A 20,493-nucleotide genomic window follows, 5' to 3' on the forward strand; every position below is an offset into this window, starting at 1 on the left:
TTATATCAAGGTCAGAGCTTACACATTCTTTTTCCCCTACCCCTATACCCAAGTACTGTAGGCTACTTGTTAAGGTTCAGTTAGATAATGAAATACTTTGCTGAAAACAAACCTTCAGGGGGTCTAGTGGTAGTGCACTCAGCACAAGGATCTGGGTTCAAACCCCCACCCCCATCCACAGAGGGGAAGAGGACTCCTGTAGTGGAGCAGTGATGCAAGTATCTCCTCTCCTCTCTCCCTCTCAATCTTCCCCTTCCTTATCAATGTATCTCCTGTCCTATCAAATCAAATAAATACACATATTAAAATAAAAAATAAAATCTCTAGCAGCTGATATAAAAAGTCTCAGCTAAAAGATCACAGAATTTAGATGCCCAAGGCTCTTAGTTTGATTTGTGGCTTTGCATGTTCTAGAGTGGTATGTTAACCTCTTTTGCTTTTTCATATGATGCACTCTCTATCTTATATGAATTAAATAAAATAAATCTTTACAAAAAATGTTTATCTCTATGTTCTGCTTCTTGAATTTTTGAAGCAGTTGGCCTTCTTGGTACGATAAGGCATCTGTTGATCTAAGTGGCTCCAATATTTCTGATATGTGTCTGGATGATCATGAGGAATGTTATATATGGATGAATTTGTCAAAAAATATGCACTCATCTAGAGAACTCTCAGAAGGCTAGAAGTGGACCTTACCTATGACCCTGCAATTCCTCTCCTGGGGATATATCCTAAGAAACCAAAAACACCCATCCAAAACATCCAAAATGATTTGTGTATACCTATGTTCATAGCAGCACAATTGGTAATAGCCAAAACCTGGAAGCAACCCAGTTGTCTAATAACAAATGAGTAGCTGAGAAAGTTGTGGTACATATACATAATGGAATACTACTCAGTTATTTAAAATGGTGAATTTACCTTCTTCACCTCATCTTGGATGGAGCTTGAAGGGATCATGTTAAGTGAGATAAGTCAGAAAGAGAAGGAGGAGTATGAGATAATTTCACTCATAGACAGAAGTTGAAAAATACTACCATGACACCACTTGCTTTCCCTGGGCAGGCAACCTCACCAATGTGTCCTAGAACCCTACCTCCCCAGAGCCCCACCCCACTAGGGAAAGGTATAGCCAGGCTGGGGGTACGGATTTACCTTTCAATAACCATGTCCAGCATAAAAGCAGTTACAGAAGCCATACCTCCAACCTTCTGCACCCCGTTAAGATCTTTTCTCCATACTCCCAGAGGGATAAAGAATGGGTTAGTTTCAATGGAGTGGATGGAATAAGGCACACTGGTGGTGGGAGTTGTGTGAATTTTACCCCTCTTTTCCCACAATTTTGTCTATCAGCATTAACTTAACATTAATAATAATAATAAATAGAAGATGAAAAATAATAAAACACAAAGCAGAACTTGAACTGGGTTTGGTTTATTGCACCAAAGTAAAATACTCAGGTGTGGGTGTGAGAGGGGGGCAGGTTAAGGTCCTGGAAAATGAAGAGAGAGGGGACCTAAAGGGGGTTGAATTGTTATGTGGAAAACTGAGAAATGTTACACATGTACAAACTACTGTATTTTACTGTTGACAGTAAACCATTTATCCTCCCAATAAAGAAAATTGAAAGAAAAAATAAAGATGTGTTCTAGTCCCTCAAAGTTAGAATGATGTTAAAATAAAAAGGAAGAATAGCAAATATAAACATGTAGATGTGATTGAATCTAGTATAAATATTGATGCATTTATTTAAACCTATGTATTACTTTTCTGATAAGAACCTCTCCTATAGTTAAAGAAATCAATCTATTTCAAGATATTTACACTTCAGTTTTATCATATGAAGTTCAAAAATTCAAATGAAAAGACTACACATCATTCCCATTTTATATCTCAGAAAATGAGGCTAAATGGAATGGCCTTTCCAATGTAAGTAGTGGATTATTTATAACTATTGATTGTGGCTCTGTTTATCCCACAGGATATTGCCTTAAATTGCATTAATAATTTTCTTAAGTTGTTATAGACTTACAAGAGCCCTTACTCAACTTCCCAAATAGAGGTAATCTAAAATATCTTGGATATAGGAGGGCTTCATTTAAAGACATATTTGGAATTAAGTTCATTAGATATCTTTATTCAACCGCCACTAGGTCCTCTGCCATTCTGTTCCAGGACCTGAATACCTGAGGACCTAGTGGGAGGTACATTGTTGTGTGGAAAAATGAAAGATGTTGTTCATGTACAAACTATTATATTTACTGTCAACTGTGAAACAGTAATACACCAATAAAGAAATAAAAATAGATAAATAACACATATAGTTTCTTGATTTCACATATCTTTGATTATATTTTTTCCATGCCTCTCAACTCCATTCCATTGTAGTTGGTTGTCTTCTCACTTTACTTCTTGTTTTATAGATTTCTTGTATTCTTGGATTTTCTTAAAAATATAAATCAGATGTTATTTAAAGTTAAGTTACTTATAGTTAATTATTTTAATCTCAGCTGTGCATAGTACCTTATTTATATAATCATTATTGTTTTGAGCTAGATAATTCTAGGGTAAGATGCAATCCACAGTTGAAATTTTCCTCCAGTAGATTATTGCTGAGGTCTTCTTGGATTGTTTTGTGATGCTTTTTGGATTCTTCTCTCATATTTAATGCTTACTTCTTCATATAAGGAAAAGAAAGATAAGGAAAAACAATAAGAAAGAAGAAAAAAATGACCACCAGAAGCGCTGAAGTCACTGTCCTAATGATAACCTTGGTGGAGAAAATAATCCCTCCTTAAGAAAATATCTCACACAAAACTGCAAAAAAGCAAAACAAATAACAAACATAAACCATCATCATCATCAAGAACAACAACAAAGCCACAGAAGCAAACACTGTTTCTGAGACTTATGAGAGTGGTCATCGTTGTGAAATGGGAAGTTGGAGACATAGAACATTTGTGGTGGCTATGGCATGGAACTACACATTGTAATCTTTAAATGTTGTAACCCACTATTAATCACATATAAAAATTAAAAAAACACAATAAAAAAGAAAGAAATCTGTATTCAGAGAAATCTTTCTTCAAGGAATATATCTTGCTTTGGATACTCCCAGTTCTACTATTTTTATTGCCCTTGTCATAGAGACAATGTAAAAGAGAGCATGTACAGACCATACAGATCCTATAGTAATAAGTAATAATCCTATAGAAATAATTAATAATATTACTTATTTCCAAACACAACCTTGAGTTACTGACAGGATACTTCGCTCCTATGGCTCTATCATATGGAGAATAAATCTGGGAATGGGAATTAACCAAATCAGGCTCTAGTGACTGAGGAAGTGGCTCAGTGAGTAGATTAAAGGGCTTTCATATATAGGATTCCACATTTCTATGACTGACTCTTTTTATTCCAGAAAAATTTTATAGTCTCCTTCAGGAAAAAAAGTATGTATATATCTACATACATATATACACATATAAGCATATACCTATATATTTGGTTTCAAATGTGCCTCTTCTTCTTCTAGTGTTTGCCCTTCTTCCGTAGCCAGTCAACAGCATCAGGTTGAGCCTGATGTAAAGTTTTGAGACCTCCTTTGAATCTGGAGAGGTGACAGTCGTTGACTATGTGGGTCATAGTCTGTCTGTAGCCACAGGGGCAGTTCGGGTCGTCTCTGGCTCCCCAGCGATGGAACATAGCGGCGCACCGGCCATGGCCTGCTCGATAGCGATTGAGGAGAGCCCAATCATAATGTGCTAGGTCAAAGCCGGGTTGACGCTTGCAGGGGTCTGTGATGAGGTGTTTGTTCTTTACCTCAGCTGACTGCCAACTCTGTTTCCAAGAGTCTGGAACAGAGAAGTTCAGTGTAGGCGTAGGAGACCAGATTGGATGACGAGACGTCAAGCGTTGGACAGGGTGGGTAAAGATATCCACATATATTGGCAGGTCTGGTCGAGCGTAGACGTGGGAAATGAACTTAGATGATGCCGCATCCCGACGAATATCTGGCGGGGCGATGTTGCTAAGAACTGGCAGCCATGAAACCGGGGTGGAATGGATGGTTCCAGAAATTATCCTCATGGAGGAATATAATGTTCCTCTGCTAGTCCCTGGCTTTGTAACCTTGGGTAAGTCATGTAATATCTTTTTTTAAAAAATATTTTAAAATATTTATTTATTCCCTTTTGTTTCCCTTGTTGTTTTATTGTTATAATTATTATTGATGTCATTGTTGTTGCATAGGAAAGAGAGAAATGGAAAGAGGAGGGGAAGACAGAGAGGAGGAGAGAAAGACACCTGCAGACCTGCTTCACCGCTTGTGAAGTGACTCCCCTGCAGGTGGGGAGCTGGGGGCTCAAACCCGGATTCTTATGTCCATCCTTGCGCTTTGCCACCATGTGCGCTTAATCCGCTGTGCTACCGCCAGACTCCCAAGTCATGTAATGTCTTTAAACCTTAGAATCTTCACTGAAATAGGTTTGATAATACAAAATCTATGAATTGATTTTTCAAATTAGTGACACTGTTTCAAGGCATCTGGCCTGTCTCTGTGAGTTTTCATTGAAAGTTTTCTTCCTTCTTCAGTTTCATTTTTGGTTCAACGTTCATCTCTAAGATCAAGTCTAAAACTAAGTAACTTGCTTGATAACCATTATTAAATGTATGCTTTTTAGATACTGTCTCATTTGTAAAATAATATCAAATTAGTTTTGGGGGACTACAGCCTTTGACTTTGTAAATTTAGTTCTGTATATTTACAAGAATTTCTACATGTGTTTCTAGATAATATTTAGCCGGAACATAAGAAGAAGATCAGTAAATACCCACAGAGACCTTTCTTCTGCTTCTTTTTGCTTTGAGAAAAATGGAAGGAAGTAGGGTCTCTATGGGATCACTGTACCCCTGGGCTGACAGTGCCAATAGAATAGTGAGCATCTCATCAACAATAATAATAACTACAACAACAATAAAAAACAACAAGGGCAACAAAAGGAGGGAAATATATATATATGAATAGTGAGTGTTTTTACTTTAATCACTACTCTTTATGCAGCCCATAAACAGTAGCTAGCACATAATAACACTCAATTGCTAAAGTAGTATAAAGATAATGCACTGATAAGGAGAATCCCTATTTTGTCTTCATGTAATTTATTTCATTTTGATTAGTGTTATCCCACAGGCTAACCTATATTCAACTCAAAGCAGGTTCTGATAACCTTATTTATAAAAGCAGATGTTGTTTCTAAGGAATCTTCTTTTAGTAACAGACCCTAACAGGACACACATCACTAACATAATGTTCTTCACGTATTTTAGGATATTGATCATTATTTCCATCAGAGATGTTAAATAACTTATCTATGATGACTTAGCAGAGTCAGGACTTAAATCTATAGCCCATATTCTTCACCAATATATATCTTCTCTATCTGGTACAGTGTTTCCCAAAGAGTTTGTACATTAGACCTGGTAAACTATAACTGTGATCAGCAGAGCAGGGCAATGTAAAAATCTGATACAGGTGAGATATCTCCTAACTTGTTTCTATTTTCTGCTGTTTTTATACTATGTTTATGGTGGCCTTGACCTGGTTTCTCATTATCAATTTTAAATCCTGGGAAGAACCTTCTTCTTGTAACTTCTTTAACTAACTCTCTTTATGAAAATGTGAGCCAGGGAGGTGGCACAGTGGATACTTTTTAAATTCTGGAGCATAAGATTCTGAGTTCAATTCCATCACTGCCTGTGCCAGAGTAATCTTTAGTGATCTTTCTCATTAATGAGAATTAAAGCTGAGGGGCTGAATGGTGGCGCACCTGGCTGAGTACACATTAAAATGTGCAAGGACCTGAGTTCAAGTTCCAGGTCCCCACCTGCAGGGGGAAAGTTTGAAGTAATGCTGCAGGTGTCTCTCTGTTTCTCTCCCTATAACCTCTCTCTGTTTCTCTCCCTCTCTATTTCTAATTGTCTCTATCCAATAAATAGTAAAGATAATAAAAAATAAAAGAGAAGGAAAGCTTTTAAAAATTAAAATATATTTTATTTTGTTAATGTTTATTAAATGCTAATAAACAGCCAGGTTTGCCACCACCTGAACTTGTTTTCATTGTATTAACTCTTTCCTCATCCCTTTTTCCATTTTTCATTTTATGAAATATTCTTTTTCATAAGCATGACACATGCAGTGGTATTATATAATCTTCATAAGCAAGGCATCTGAAGCTCAAATATGTGATAATTGACATAAAGGTTAAGTACCTATAGACTGAGCTTAAATTAATCCTGATCTGTGGGAATCTGGAGTTCATAATGTTAACCATTCTACTCTACTTCTTACCTCTCAAAAGACTATCAGTTTAAAAATAGACAATATTACCATTACCAAAAATGGACTAGGGATCACTGGACTTTCTTACTCTTCCGCAGTTTAATTGGATTAATTAGATGAGCACTTTAGTATAGACTGATTTGGACTAGAAGTGTGCACCAGTCCCAACAATAAATAGGTTATCTAACTGAAAACCACAATAAGCTATGACACTCTCTCTCTAGCATGACTTTTTCTGTATCTGAGGCCAGTGTTGAGATCTGGGACAATTCGCTTGGTAGGTCATTTCCATATCCTATAAATCCTTCATCCTCCACTATACTTCTACAAGTATTGATCACTAATTCATAATCAAATAGTTAAGAGAACTAGGGAATCTCTTTTACTACACAGTGACTGCACACCAAGCCTATCCTAAGCTAGTCTGACCAACCACCTACATTCCTTATTCCTCTTCTACTTCATTAAGTTTTGGTGACTACATACTTCTTTCTGGAACAGACCATTAAAAATACAGATTGCAGATAATTCTGCTTTCTAAAGCATTATCATTTATTTTTGATAGTTTAATTGCATTTAGAGTGTACTAGGTCAAAATGTTCCCAAGTTTGATAACTTCATGCTACTTTAACATTCATAACTCAGTGACATCAGATATGGAAACAAAAACAGCTCTTCTTCCTAGTCTTTTGGGTAGTGCTCATTATCCAGTTCTTACCCCTTGGGGCACTCTCTGTCCCTTTGCTCTTTATAGGAGAGAATCTCATAGTCTTGACTTATTTCATCCATATAGCCTTGATCATTGAAATATGAAAATGAACTAAGATCAAGCTGGGAAGTCACCATAGCTGCTTGGGGCTGGCATTGATCAGTTGTTTCATGAAGTAGAGCTTTTCAGTAGGGTTAGAAATCATTAATGCTCCATCCCATTTTTACCTTGAAGAATGGAGATCCTAACAACATTGTTGTTCTCTCCCATAAAATGCCACATGGAGAAGTGTGTGTCATTGTAGAATTGCTACAATGCAGGGCTTCAGGCTGCTACCATTTATAGAATAGCTCCAGATTTCATAGGCCTCTACTTGACAAGTTGAAAGTCCAACAACTCCTAGAGAAAATTTATTCTAAAGCCTGAAGATGAAAGAATTTGCCTGTCTGCAAAGAGGAGTGAATGAAACATTTCCAGTCTTCCGAAGGTTATAACCTATAAATCTGTCAGCAATCCTTACCTTCCATGTGCACAAAATTATGCAAGCTTCTTCTTCCCCCCTTATTGTCATTTTGAATTATGCACTCAGTGTCATAGATAGATCAACTAGGCAGCTAACTGAGCCATTAGAAGACAGGGATGTGTTTTATTTAAGTGTTAGCTGCTCTGATTCAGTGTTTAGCGTGACATATAATCAGACATCTAGTTAAGAAAAGATCCAGATTAAGAAAGTGTAAACAGCTTTCTATCATGACCGATGAGAAATAATTGGTGCTATTGACAGCACTCTTGGCTTCATCGATTTCCTTACCAAGCTGAAACCTTAGTGACAACTTTTTATTTATTTTTTTCACTTCAATTACTCTATTAGTTGTGAACCACCATGGAAGAAAAATTATATAAATTATAAGTTGCTGTATATACCTTTATTGCTTTTCCAAAAGAAGTGAACTTGAACATAAATTATCTGCTACAAGAACATAGTAATTACCTCTTAGTGACTGATCAGCAGGTCTAGCCACTATGCCACCTTCTGGGCAGCAAAAAAATAAAATACATTTTTCACATTTTTCCTATTCCTATGAATACAGGGTGGCTTGAAGTAAGCCTGTTAAACATAAGCCAACTTGTTGAATCTTAAATGAATTTCTATGTTTAAATTATACAGAATCTATACAAAGTAGAGTTTCAACCCCAATTTATGATTGCAAAAGATGTGTCCTTATAGGAGTGATCCAATTTATTCAAAGTCAAGTAACCAGTAATAGGGAAAGTTTATGTCAAGCTTTATTACGGTCTTGCTTCCCCTTAGCTGTGAGGTCTGCATGACACTATAAAGATGCCTTTTAAAAAATTTTATTTTTTGAAAAGGAAACACTGACAAAAACCATAGGATAAGAGAGATACAACTCCACACAATTCCCACCACCAGAACTCCATATCCTCTCCCTTCCCCTGATAGCGTCCCTATTCTTTACCCCTCTGGGAGTATGGAACCAAGGTCCCTGTGGAGTGCAGAAGGCGGAAGATCTGGCTTCTGTAATTGCTTCCCCACTGAACATGGGCATTGACAGGTCAATCCATACTCCCAGCCTGTCTCTCTTTCCTTAGTGGGGCGGGGCTCTGGAGAAAAGATGCCTTTTTATGGAGAGGAGTTGTATCTTCCATAGCTAGACTGAAAACTAGGAAACTTACCTGCAACTTTTCCAAGATACCTTGGATCCTTTTTTTTCTGTAGTTTCCCAATCACAAAATATCTGTCACATGAAGTGAAACATTAGGAAAATAATGCTTTGTCTTCTTACTTCCTTCAATTTTTTACTGTTAAAATGTATTCAGGATCAATTTGGCAAACAAGGAAAACAAATACATGAAAGTGATAGAAAGTAGAGACATGGAAAACTACACTGACATTTCTTCTTAATCTATAAAAAGCTGAGCACCAATATTTTTTAATAAACAGAAACTGAGCCTCTCTGCAAAGATAAGGGCTAGAGCCCCCACTCCCCTCCTGAAGGGGGAAGTTTCACAATCAGTGAAGCAGGTCTACAGGTCTGCCAGTCTCTCTCTCTCTCTCTCATTCTCTTTCCCGCACTCCCTCTCTCTTTCCTACCCTTTCAATTTATATCTGCTTAGTGAAAATACAAAGAAAGAAAGAAAGAAAGAAAGAGAGAAAGAAAGAAAGAAAGAAAGAAAGAAAGAAAGAAAGAAAGAAAGGGCAAAAAATGACCACCAGGAGCACTGGATGCATTACACAGGCACTAAACCTCAGCTATAACTCTGGTGGCAAAAAAAAAAAAAAAGTAAAATTTTGGGAGGAGTTTGAGATTATGTCTTTGATTTACAGGTTGGAAGTTATCTAATCAATAGTGTTCTGTGCCATGATTTGTACAGAAAAACCCACTGGGTGGAGGAGTAGACAAGGACCACAATGTTAAGTTTTTGTAGTGATGTAAGAAAGCAAGGGTCACATTCAGTCACCCACCTTTTCTCTCTGTGCCTGTTCCACCTGTGATAATTGGCAAGTGGGCTTCATTTCCCCTCACCACGGTAAGTAGCATTTATCTATGGCTTAGCTCTCTCCTGAGTTGGACAATATGATCATCCTTGGCAGAACATACTCATCAATAAGCTTTGCCACTTCACATTTTGTTCTTGGGTCTTTCCTGGGTGGTTTGGGTGAGCTCACACATAGCTGGCCTGCTTGTAACATTTTGTCCTTTGTAAGATGGGTTGAGGAACTGCCTTTCTAGATTTCCACCAAGGTTATCATTAACTTTCCTAACTACTAGTCAACTGTAACACATGACTATTGTTCAGAGCTGTTTCTCAGTAGATAAACTCTTTCTTGGCAGGAGGGAGGTGCTAGTTCCCTGGCTTCCTCAGGGAAAACTCCTGCCACTGCCCCCTCCCCCAACTACCCACCCCTGTGAGAAGTAGGGGCCCCACCAGCTCAAGTCAGTCTCCATGCAGTTAGATGTAAACTGCGAGCCCAGTCTAGCAATGCCTTCTAGAAGATGCCCTTTACATCTTGGGGTTCCCAGGCAATGTTTCCATTCTCAGCTCCCATTTTGTTCTATTAAGTGACAGGAACCTGTGGCTGCTCACTTGGGTGGAGAATTATGATTACCCCAGATGGTGTTCAATAACCCAAGTGCTCTGATCTGACTTGGGGCATGAGGGGCAGCTATCCTCAGGGAGTGAGATGGGGTGGGAGGGGCAACTGAAGTTTATAGGAGCACTTGGAGTTCCACCAGCTCCTCAAGGGACTTAGGTGATGGTTCTCTGTGCCAGTGGGGTGGCTGCAGCCCACTATTTTCAGACTACCTCTGGGAGCATGGAACTTTCTGACCTCTTGTCTGCTATTACCTCCTGCCACCCCTCCTGACTCCACCTTTGCCCTATGTCCCACACTGCTAAGGGGAAAAAACATATGAAGCTTCCCAGAAGAAGCAGAAGGAGAAGGAGAAGGAGGAGAAGAAGATAAGAAAAGGAAGAAAGAAAGAAAGAAAGAAAGAAAGAAAGAAAGAAAGAAAGAAAGGAAGAAAGAAAGAGAGGAAGAAAGAAAGAGAGGAAGAAAAGAAAGAGAGAGGGAATGAAATGGTGTTCAGGAGACTTCTTGGTAGTTTGATGAATGTGTACAAGGTCCTGAAGTAATTTCCTGGAACCACATTAAAAATAAAAGAAACAACAGCTAAATTCTGGCTTTTACTGAACATCAGTATTAACTTTCTAACGACAGGAAGATTTACTTATATTTTTTCAGAGTTCTAGATCCTGAATATGAAAAATTCTCAACAAGATGGCACCATCATTAGCCTAATACAGTTATTTTTTATATTTATTTTCCTTTTTGTTGCCCTTGTTTTTTATGTTGTAGTTATTATTGATGTCATTGTTGGATAGGACAGAGGGAAATGGAGAGAGGAGGGGAAGACAGAGAGGGGGAGAGAAAGATAGACACCTGCAGACCTGCTTCACTGCCTATGAAGTGACTTCCCTGCAGGTGGGGAGCCGGGCTTGAACCGGGATCTGTTATGCCGGTCCTTGCGCCTCGAGCCACATGCACTTAACCCGCTGCACTACCACCCGACCCCCACAGTTATTCTTTATTCATAATAATAGAAACAAGAACTCTAGCTGTACAGTCCGAACTGTGCTCATATATTTTTTGCTTAAGGAAGTGACAGAAGAATTAAAGGAAGATTTTAAAATACCCTTAAAAAAATTACTAACTAGCTGAAATTGTAAAATATTATTTTTAATCTCCTTTTCTTCTGATACCTTTCTAACAATAAGAACTGGACTATGCTTGGGTCTCTTTGTTCCATGACCACCAAGGTAACAACGTGAGAAACATGAAGAGTGATGTGTCTCTGGCCTCAGCATAGCCATGAGCTATGTCTTGAACATGATTTCTGGAGCAAAGACATGCATCAATATAGATGAATAATTCTCATTTTAAAAATACATAATTTGGATAATACTAGAAATTTTTAAAAAAACAGAATATGTTTAATGTTTACAGAATTTTTGAAATCAATTTCCCTTGGGTATCTTTATTCTATTTCAACCAGTTTTTGAGCTGCAATAGAAGGGACATTTGAATCTAAAGATCAGAAATTGATTACAGTTTTGCCAATCACCAGCAATGTGATTTAGCTTGAATTACTTAGTATAAATGACCTCAGTTAAAAAAAATAAATCAATTTCCTCACCTATAGCATGGGCAAGAAAATCTCTTCTCTGATTTTCTACAGAACTGGTATAAGATTATGACAGGGTAATAAATGCCAAATCTCTTTGTAATGTACAAAACCCAAATGAGTATCATTATCACCACTAAAAAGCAAATTCTATCCACCATGTTAACTGCTGAACTGTTTAAGAATGCAGACATGCTTTTTCCCCTTGGTCAGCTAGAGTACACATTGACTTCTCCTCTAAGAAAACTATTTTTCTTGCACTCTGCGATAAAAAGAATGAAATCTACCATCATTATTTTGACACGTTCCTAAGTAATATGATTACTAGACTTTCCCTCTCTGCTCCACTTCATTCTATTTCCATCCCCTTGAGTCATAGAGGATGCTTGAAAATAGTTCAAGAAATACAGAGAATCTCTTTTTCCTATTGCCTTTCCTTCAAACACAATTATAATTTAAATTTTAAAAAGTCTTCATGATTAAAGTCACTTTGGACCAGTGGCTTACTCACTGATATACTAAAGTCTTTCAAAAAGTAGGAGTATATTTCACTTGTCTTCAACAGAGAATTGAGGTCAACAACATTCATCCTCTGTTCCCCCCCTACTAACCTGGTTCATTGGTTAGAGTGTTGATGTGCTGTAACATAGTTAATCAGATCACAAAATTCAGAACATTATCAACCTGGACACTAATTCCAAAATAACCAATCTCTAGTCATGTAGGATTGGGCAAAAAAAATGCCCACATGTTGAGTCACATTGTCTACATCCAACTAAAAAGTGGTCTTACTAACAAAGTCTAGCTTATAAAATTACTTTTGGGCTGAGTAAGGCATAGAACATAAATCTGCTTCATTAATTCACTTCCTAAGTAGCTTCCAGATATGGAATTATTAGTCTTTTTATTTATCTTTTATTTTCTTTATTTGTTGGATAGAGACACCCAGAAATCAAGAGGGTAGGAGAGATAGTGAGGAAAAGAGGAAGAGAGACACCTGAAGCACTGAGTCACCATTCAAAAAGCTTCCCCCCTGCAAATGGGAATAGGGGGGTTTGAACCTGGGTCCTTGTACGTTGTAACACGCGTGCTTAACTAGGTATGCCACCTTCAGGCCCCTTAGTCTTTTCATCTACTATTGTTCTGTGTATACTAATGCTAAATGATGTCTGCTAATTATGCCCACATGTTTGTACCTACTTTGCTTATTGGCTTTAACAAGCATAATAAACCAGCCCTTCTCAACAAATAATCGTCTAGAAATACAGGCTAGGAGGTGACTCAAGGGTAGGGGTAGAATTCATAATTTTCATATGTGTGTGAGGCTCCTGGTTCAATTTCTGATAAATAAAATGGCAGAGTTGGCACTCTGGTCTCTCTAAATTAAGAAAAAATACATATTTATACAAAACTTGACAGTGTTCACTCCCACTGACTAGCTACATCATTCATATCACACAAGTAGGCAACATGAGGTAAGTGTCTCCGGTGGATTCACCTAAAATTTATCACTGAAATGTACATGTTTTTTCACTACACTTAATTGGTCACAAGACAATTTTGTCAGAAAAAAAAACATAATGAGAACTGATAATCTACCATTAAGGATTCAGAAAGTATGGGCTATATTAAGTTACATTCTGACTAGTAAATTCTTACTTTTTTTGTTTTCATCTAAGTTAACGGTCATTGCTTGTTTGCTTTACACCATTTTGGCCTACATGGCTTCCTAGGAGTGCTCTAGTTTCAGAGTGGTGTCATATACTATTATTTCTCTTGTGAAATGGAGGCATCTAAAATGTAGAGATCTTACCCCTCCATCCTAAACCAATGCCAGAGACAGTGTGTGACTAAGAAAACAAAGGCTTCATTAAAAAAGGATAATAGGGGTTGGGTGGTAGCGCAACGGGTTAAGCGCACATGGCACAAATTGCAAGGACCATCATAAAGATCAGGTTCAAGCCCCCAGTTCCCCATAGCTTCACAGGTGGTGAAGCATGTCTGCAGGTGTCTTTCTCTCCCCCTCTCTATGTTCCCCTCCTCTCTCCATTTCTCTCTGTCCTATCAAACAACAATGACAGCAGTAACAAAAATAACAATAATAACGATAAACAACAAAGGCAACAAAAGAACAACCAGGGCAACAAAAGAGGAAAACATAGCCTCTAGGAGCAGTGGATTAGTAGTGCAGGCACTGAGCCCCAACGATAACTCTGGAGGAAAAATAAATAAATAATAAAAAAATTAAAAAGGGGGGTTGGGCGGTGGCGCAGTGGGTTAAGCGCACGTGGCGCAAAGCGCAGGGACCGCTGTAAGGATCCCGGTTCGAGCCCCGGCTCCCCACCTACAGTGGAGTCGCTTCAGGGGCGGTGAAGCAGGTCTGCAGGTGTCTATCTTTCTCTCCCCCTCTCTCTGTCTTCCTCTCCTCTCTCCATTTCTCTCTGTCCTATCCAACAACAAAGCAACGTCAACAATGGCAATAATAACCGCAATGAGGCTGCAACAACTAGGGCAACAAAAAGGGGGAAAAATGGCCTCCAGGAGCGGTGGATTCATGGTGCAGGCACCGAGCCCAGCAATAACCCTGGAGGGAAAATAAATAAATTAATTTAAAAAAATAATAATTTGTTTCATTTTAATCAAAGAGAGATATATAGAAGGCACAGAAAGACCAGAGCACTGCAAAACTCTGGTTTATGGAAGTGCTAGGGATTGAAATTAGGATCTCACAGCCTCAGGCATAGAAGTCTTTTGCATAACCGTTCTGCTGTTTCCTCTTCCCATAGGTCTCATTTCTACCCTCAGGCTCAATGTACATAGACCTGTGAGCAGAGGCTTAGAATGTGATGTGTACAGAGCCAGAAAGAATTCATGGGGCTTGCCAGAGGGACTTGACTTGACTCTGATTGAAAGGGGGTCCATAACTTAGTAGAAAAGCCAAATTCAGTTGCTGTGGCATTTCTTCCAACACTGATGTCTGTGTAGGGATACTGTACAGATGGAAGCTTTGTAAAACCAGAGTACTGGGGCACGGACAGTGTCGCCCTGATTAAGCACGTGTGCAATGGCCTGGGGTTCGAACCCCCACTCCAGGGAACCACTTCACAAGTAGTGAAACAGGTCTGTAGGTGTCTATCTTTCTCTCTCTTTGTATCTCCCTCTCTCTCTCCCCTTCCCTCTCAATTTCTCTCTGTCAAATATAGAAAGGGGAGGGGTAGGAAAACTATGGCCCCCAGGAGCGGTGGACTCTAGTGCAGGCACAGACCCTCAGTGACAACCCTGGTGGAAAATAAAATAAGACTAGAGTATTTAAAAGATCTCTTTGGAAGCAATCTGTGAAGAAATCATTGAGTCAGATTAACAAAATTGTCAGGTTTCTTCTCCAACGTTTGACTATCTGCTTTTGCATGTGAATATTCACCCACAATTTTTGTTTTTATATTAAAAAATTGGCTATGTATTCACAACTACTGAAGCTGAGAAGAAAATATTTCTATCTGGAGCTGATCTGGGAAGAGCTAAGCAGCAGGTCGCTCATATCCAAATTACAAATTATGCTAAAACAAAGCAATTTAATTGCAACCAGATGAGATAATTTAATAACTGCTATTACATGCACTAATATCCTATAGTGCATTTTATTATATCTACTTCATTATATTTTAAAGTTCAAGGTAACTTCACTTGCCATCTTGTATAATACCTGCTATTCTGCTTTGTATTTTGTATAGAATTTCTAAACTTTCTCAAATTATTTATGTTACTGCTTAGTTTCTTTGTGAGCTCTGAAGACTCCATTTTCAGCTGGTTAAAGATGTGTAGCCTGTGCTATGACAGTTGACTTTCCTTTATTGTCCCTGCAGTGGTTCTAGAATAGGCTTTATCTCTGTTTGCTCCTATTTGTCTCCAGTTGTTAGTGTTTTTAGAAGTTCAATATATGCTTCCAAGTTCTGAAACATTAGATTTTATGGCAGTTACATAGAGAATTATTCTAACAAAGCAAAGAATTATAAGCCAAATGATACTGCTTCTGAAGCTAGTACATTGTAAAGTCTTGGGTGGTCTGGTTTGCAAAGATGAGTATGATTAATACAGTTACAAGTATAAATTGTGGAGTGGAAAGCCCCATGTTAATAGTTTCTCTTAGATAAAATCTGTTTACTTAATAAAATGTGTACGTGGACTTATTCAAAGGTCAGTCATCACTGGGCACTTGGGCTTAAATATATGACTGGAACAACATAAATTCTGACTCCATTGTAGACACAATGACTGCATGTTCATGTGGATAGGAGGAAAGTATTAATTTATTGAGTTTGTGCTCTCAATGTGCCAGGAACTGGTAGAGTGGGGATTTTTCATTTGATATCTTAACCCAGTGTCTTAATTCTCAAAGCCAGATGTTATTAAAAACTTCATTTTACATTTAAAGAAACAGAGATCTAGTGAAGGAGAGTTACTTGTCCAAGATTACAATGATCCAGCTTTTGTAACTCTCTAGATAAATGAGCAAAGGCTTAAGCCTCTTTTGGAATTAAAAACTCTTCAATATTCCAGACCCCAATTGAAACCCCTGGGAAATAAATCTCTCTCTCTCTCTCTCTTTTTTTTTTTTACCAGAGCCCTATTCAGCTCTGGTTTATAGTGCTGTAGGGAATTGAACCTGGGACATCAGAGCCTCAGGCATGAGAGTCTCTTTGTATAACCATTATGCTATCTACCCCTGCCCAGGGAAAAAATATTTCTGAATAACCAATTTTTCTTCATTTATAAGACATCATGCCCATATTTACTACCCTAAAATAAAGAAGCAAGTAGAGATTTTCCTATCTGATATACTCTTGCTACCTTTTTTAACATAACTTCTTTACATATGTGTTTATTAAGTAGCTCCTCTCTTCATAGGGTGGTGACTCCATAATGACTGATATTGTCTGAGAACCTTATGGGTCACGCATGTTGTCAACCACAGGCTGATAGGATTGTACTGTATGTTTGCAGTTCTGTCCTCACCTTAATATAGTATAACCTTTCAGTGGACATTTCCCACTAGCTCCCAGAGTTTATGTTCTAGTTGTTTATAATTTTAACTTGCTTCATAATCTCACCTTTACTATTTTCCTATCCTTTGCTGTCTGACTCTCTTATTTCCCTACTTGTGTCTTCTGAGGTTTCCTACCAAGCACTAACCACCTGAACTTGAAATTTTGTCTTATGGTCTCCTTCTATTTCCCAGGATATTTTAACTAAGACTCAAAAGTTTAAACAAGTGAAGTTTTACAGTATGCTCCATTAGGGAGCTGCTTTCTTTAGTGGGGGTTAATGTTTGAATGACAAAAGAAATAAAAGAACTTTCTTTGCCTTTCATTAACTTCATGACTCTGTATCTATCCATGCTGTAAGATTTACTTAAGGCACACATGTTCCCTGGGTGTATGTTTTCTCACTACAATGTAGAATAAAAAGTTTCTCAGAGAGTTCTTTTGATTCTTGTTAATTTTTTTTCAAATGTGGTAAAATTTTGTCTTTCTAGCTTTAGTTCTTCAACTTTTTATTTGTATATCAAATATCTATCCTTACTTACACAATATGTTTCCTAGAGTAAATGAGATAGTTATTCTTTTATCATTACCACAGTTAAAGTAAATTCTGTTCCTCAAATAGTTTACATATATAATTTCCTTGAGAGCTCAGGAGACAGAAAAATGGTTATGCAAACAACTTTCATACCTGATGCTCTAAATCATAGAGTTAATCCTTAGCACCATAAGCCGAACTCGAGCACTGCTCTGGTCTGTTTTGTCCCTATCCCCTGCCCCACATCTTTCTCTCTGTATCTCTTTCACATTAAACATAAAATAAATGAAATTTATTTAAAAATATTTCTGGGGGGGATGCTGGCACACCCAGCTAAGTGCAATAGTACTAAGTACAAGGACCCAGGATAGACTCCCTGCTCTCTTCCTGCAGAAAGGATGTATCACAGTGAAGCAGGTCTTCAGGTGTCCATCTTTCTCTCTCTCCTTTCTCCTTCTATACCTCCCCCTCCATTCTCTGTGGGACTATGTGAAAGCCTGGTAGAACTTAGGGCAGCTCTCCCATCCTTGTGATGGAGGTCTAGAAAGATACCCCACTTATCAGTCTCTCCCCTCTAGGGATGGAGCTAAGAGGGAAATGCTTTCTGTGACTCAGTTTCCCCTTGTTAGTCTCTCAGGGCTTCACAGAAACCTCCATCCTCTCACACTTAGTTCACTCCCCTGCTAGCAGACCAAATGTCTGCCTGCTTGTAAGTTCACTATTTTCACCCAGAGTTCACTATATTCACCCAGAGTTCACAATCCTTTCATTCTTTCATCACATACATAAGCATACTCCATCACAAGCCTTGCCAATACCCTGGAAGTGAGATCCCCACACCTATTTCCTTGTTTTTGATATCTATAATTTACATCAAGCCTTGCCTTTCTCTGCTTTATCTTACCCTACTGGTTTAACTACTATGTATGTTTTTCTTAATACCTTTGGATAATTAACATGTCTTGCATCATGGAAACTAGTTGCTTTTGACCTTTCTGTATCTCATCAATTCTTGTCATTCCTACACCTTCCCACCATAGGGGTTGCTGACCTTTAAGAAACCTGTGATTTCTGACATATGTGAAGAATGTCCTTTGTTCTGTTTGCTATAAAACCCTGTGCTTACCCCAAATAAAGTGGAAGTTCAGACCTGAGTTTCCCCTGGCAATTTTCCTTCTGCATCACGCAGTCCCTTGAACTGGTGATGGGAAAGCCAGTGGTTTACCATGGGTTGTGAGGCAACCCATGTGGGTGCCAGCAATTCTCAATTTTACTCTGTCCTATTAAAAAATAAAAGGCGATTCATAGTGTCAGACTGAGGCCCAATGACTGGAGGCAAACAAAAAAAAATCATTGAATTAATTTTATTTCTATGTATAAAATAACATTTGCTTATAGAAAAGTTTAAAATGATTTCAGAATAGTTATATATGGTTTCAACTTTAATATATACTTTATGATGTATACTTTCCAAAACACATCATACATAACCTCATTTTATTATTTTGATATATGAATTAGTGTATCCACTTTTCTTTTTAAAATTTTCAGCTAGAAAGTGTGAAATGGAGAGGCAGAGAGAAAGAAAGAGAAAGAGAGAGATACCAAAGCTGGAGAGGGGGTGGATTTGAACCTGGATTTCACATATGACAAAGCAGCACTTAATCCAAGTGAGTTATTTTGCTTGCACTCTATCCAAGTGAGTTATTTTGCTGACCTTATTGCCACTCTTTGAATGAGAAAAATTGGGACTCATGGAGCAGCAGAAATAAAATTGTGACTTAAGTTTATTTATATTTTAACTCGGTATCTCACCCATTTCATTATTTTTCCCACAAAAAAGAGTTTAATTTGTATAATGTAACAGTGAGACCATTATTAATAATATGAGATGTATTTCCGTTAATTTATACCCCCTATATTTCTGAATCTTATAGAAAGATGTCTCATTTTATTCTAAATTAGTTTCTTTTCAATTTTTTAGATGACTTAGAATGGTCTCTTTTTCATTTTCTTCCAAAATTTTCTCCTCTACTGTATGACAAATTATTAAGCACTAGGGTATCATAGCTTTAAATAATATTACAAGAATGAGTATCCAACCATGACTTTTCTAATTGGCTGCAAACATAATCCAATATCCTCATTGTATCATATTGTCAGAGACATTAATTGAACTTGCAGGTCCACCAGCAAAATATACTGGTTTAAGCAAACAGTGACTCTAATTTCCCTATAAACATTCCTGTACAGGAGCTTTGTGTACACAGCAGGGTGAAGATGGAGGCTGCTAAGGGTAACTTCAAAAGGCAGCTTTGGGTCTAATTTTCTACTCATGGTAAATAGAATAGAAGGAAATATCATTAATTTATTTTGACATATATTAATCTTTTGAATTTAGATCAGAAATGATAAATTTTACAGTACATTCTGGTCTAACTCAAACATAAGAAGTCCTATTCCTGCAGCCTGGGAGGTGGTGTAGTGCATAAGGCAATGGACTCTCAAGCATGAGGTCCCAAGTTTTTTGTTTGTTGTTGCTGTTGTTTTTTAATATTTATTTATTTATTCCCTTTTGTTGCCCTTGTTGTTTTTTATTGTTGTTGTTATTGATGTCATTATTGTTGGATAGGACAGAGAGAAATGGAGAGAAGAGGGGAAGACAGAGAGAGGGAGAGTAAAACAGATACCTGCAGACCTGCTTCATCCCCTGTGAAGCAACACCCCTGCAGGTGGGGAGTTGGGGGCTCGAAGTAGGATTCTTAAGGTAGTCCTTGTTCTTTGTGCCACCTGCACTTAACTGGCTGCACTACCATGCGACTCCCGAGGTCCCAAGTTTTATCCCTGAGAGCACATGTACCAGAGTGATGTCTGGTTCTCCTATCTTTCTCATTAATAAACAAAATCATTAAAAAAATACAATTCCTTTAACCCACTTACGAACATTTTAGATGTCAAGTTCTTGAGAACTGTAAGAACTAACAGATATTTTATTTTTTCAATAGTAGATAGATTGCTATTTTTTTAGAGGGATGTTATTTATTTAAACTTCACTAACTAAAGTAAGAAGAGCAGTGAAAAATAAATAAATAAATAAATAAATAAATAAATAAATAAGGTGAAACTTGGTCTGGTGTGTAGTACACCAAAGCAAAAGA

Source organism: Erinaceus europaeus, chromosome 14 (genome assembly GCF_950295315.1).
Source record: "Erinaceus europaeus chromosome 14, mEriEur2.1, whole genome shotgun sequence".
Lineage (NCBI taxonomy): Eukaryota > Metazoa > Chordata > Mammalia > Eulipotyphla > Erinaceidae > Erinaceus > Erinaceus europaeus.